Source organism: Durio zibethinus, unplaced genomic scaffold (genome assembly GCF_047325235.1).
Source record: "Durio zibethinus cultivar Kanyao isolate XHJ-2024 unplaced genomic scaffold, ASM4732523v1 HiC_scaffold_250, whole genome shotgun sequence".
NCBI lineage: Eukaryota > Viridiplantae > Streptophyta > Magnoliopsida > Malvales > Malvaceae > Durio > Durio zibethinus.
Genome location: NW_028322873.1, coordinates 5,001 through 7,500, shown reverse-complemented (window position 1 = coordinate 7,500; position 2,500 = coordinate 5,001). Strand labels below are relative to the sequence as shown.

The 2,500-nt window shown below is 26.8% G+C and overlaps 3 non-coding genes across 3 annotated transcripts; 1 reads left to right on the top strand and 2 right to left on the bottom strand.

Annotated features, from left to right (window-relative positions):
- Positions 1-201: 201 nt before the first annotated feature.
- TRNAS-UGA (transfer RNA serine (anticodon UGA)) lies at positions 202-294 on the bottom strand. The gene has a single exon. It is a non-coding gene; the product is annotated as a tRNA-Ser (tRNA).
- A 1,587-nt stretch (positions 295-1,881) lies between these two features.
- TRNAG-GCC (transfer RNA glycine (anticodon GCC)) lies at positions 1,882-1,952 on the top strand. Its single transcript has one exon. It is a non-coding gene; the product is annotated as a tRNA-Gly (tRNA).
- Positions 1,953-2,104: 152 nt separating this feature from the next.
- Positions 2,105-2,178, bottom strand: TRNAM-CAU (transfer RNA methionine (anticodon CAU)). The gene has a single exon. It is a non-coding gene; the product is annotated as a tRNA-Met (tRNA).
- Between the last annotated feature and the right edge of the window lie 322 nt (positions 2,179-2,500).

Here is a 2,500-nt window from a genome sequence, read left to right as displayed (position 1 = left end):
TTGATTACACTATATATATTGAAGGAATCAGGTGATATTTAAAAAGTATTCTGTTCTTTTCAACTCATTTTATATCTAAAATATTTTTTTTCTGGCTCGGCTATTCCACCCAGCCGAGCCATTACCTTTTATTAATATTAAGATTCTTAATTAAGAAGCCAGGAAAAAGCAATAAAGAAAGAAATCTATTCATCGAGCAAAAGGAGAGAGAGGGATTCGAACCCTCGACAGTTCTTTGTTTCGAACTATACCGGTTTTCAAGACCGGAGCTATCAACCACTCAGCCATCTCTCCGAAAGCTAATTTCTATTTTATTTTTATTCCACCGAATCGAACATGGCCATATGAGTTGATACCATCACTATGTATAGAAAGATATCGTGTGTGAACCTATAGGTCGATCTATTTATCTGTATATATAGATATATGAAATGCATGATCTAGCATGTCTATTTGTGAACGTGAAATAAAAAAATCACCCTCGACCCCATGTCCGAATAAAAGCGGTAAAGGGTTGGAAATAAGTCATATAGAATTAATCGATTCATGGTAAAATCCCTCTATTCTACCCCGCATTTTATTAATTTTTTTTGTCGATATGATAGAGGGATCAAATGGTATAGTTCTTTTGTTGGTAGCTTGGAGGATTAGAAACATGACTATTGCTTTCCAATTGGCTGTTTTTGCATTAATTGCTACTTCGTCAATCTTACTGATTAGTGTACCTGTTGTATTTGCTTCTCCTGATGGTTGGTTGAGTAACAAAAATATTGTATTTTCCGGTACATCTTTATGGATTGGATTAGTTTTTCTAGTGGGTATCCTTAATTCTCTTATTTCTTGAATCTATCCATTCTGGATCCAAAAATGACCCCTCCCACGAATTTTTCAGATTTTGAGACACATTCAAATTCAAAATTCAATAAAATAATATAGAAGTATAAGTTGCCAAAATAAAAAAAAAAAAAAAATTAGAGGGGGGGGTCAGTCAAACTTCTGTAATCTGTAACTTGAATGAAATAAATAGAATTTGAATGATAAATGAAAAGAAAATGATAAAATAGAAATCATAAAAAAAAAAAATGAAATTATAAATTATTAAATATTCAATTAATTAAATTAATAAATTATTATTATTATACTTAAATTAAATACTTAAATTAAATATAAATTCTTAAATTAAATACTTAAATTAAATATAAATTCCTAAATTAAATACTTAAATTAAATATAAATTATTATACTTATTTATTAAATATCTTATTTATTTTTATTAAATATCTTATTTATTAAATATATTATTTATTTTTATTAAATATCTTATTTATTAAATATCTTATTTATTTTTGTTAAATATCTTATTTATTAAATATATTATTTATTTTTATTAAATATCTTATTTATTAAATATATTATTTATTTTTATTAAATATAAATAATAATAATATTTATTAATTTTATAAATAATAATATTTTATATAAATAATAATATTTTAAAAATGAATAATTTAATAATTTAGATATAATTATATATATATATATATGAATACTAAATATATGAATACTAAATATATAAATACTAAATATATAAATACTAATATATAATAATAGATATAATAATAAAATATAATAATATAAAAATATAAATGAATATTAATAACATTAATAACAAATAATATAAATTAATATAACTTAATAATAATTGATAATAATTGATAATAACTTGTAATTTGATTAATTGATAATCATTTGAATTGTTATATAATTTAGATTGTTAATTGGTTTAGTAGTGGAATTTGATAAAATCGCCCTGAACTGAAGAAAGTATCTGTCCTAGCTCTGACCAAATATTCTTTCGTATCAAGAATCAAGAACGAAAATGCGGATATAGTCGAATGGTAAAATTTCTCTTTGCCAAGGAGAAGACGCGGGTTCGATTCCCGCTATCCGCCCAGGGCAATGTATCTAAGATAAGAGGATAAAAGATTCGTTATAGTTGACTATAAATAGTTGACTGTAATTGTAATTGTAATATAATACACCCCCTAAAAGAAAAAATTACTAGTTAATAGAGTCAAGTCTAATTTTTTTTGTCAAAAAAATGTTGCGGGAACGGGATTTGAACCCATGACCTCAAGGTTATGAGCCTTGCGAGCTACCAAACTGCTCTATCCCGCGATGAAAAGAAACCAAACTAATGGACAAACAAAGATTGAATGCGCCCCTCTTCCATATATGTACAAATATAATAGCCTATTTATACATTATACAGAATGGTAAAGGGGCCCCTCTATGATCATCGATCATAGAAATAAATAGAAAAATGAAGGGATATTTTAATCCTTACCAACTCGATCTTGTTGCCCCCGGCAACAAACATGTGTGAACCATTTCACGAAGTATGTGTCCGGATAGTCCAAAGTCTCGATAGTTAGCTCTCGATCTTCCGGTCGAAAAGCAACGTCGATGAAGACGTGTAGGTGCACTATTTCGCGGTGAG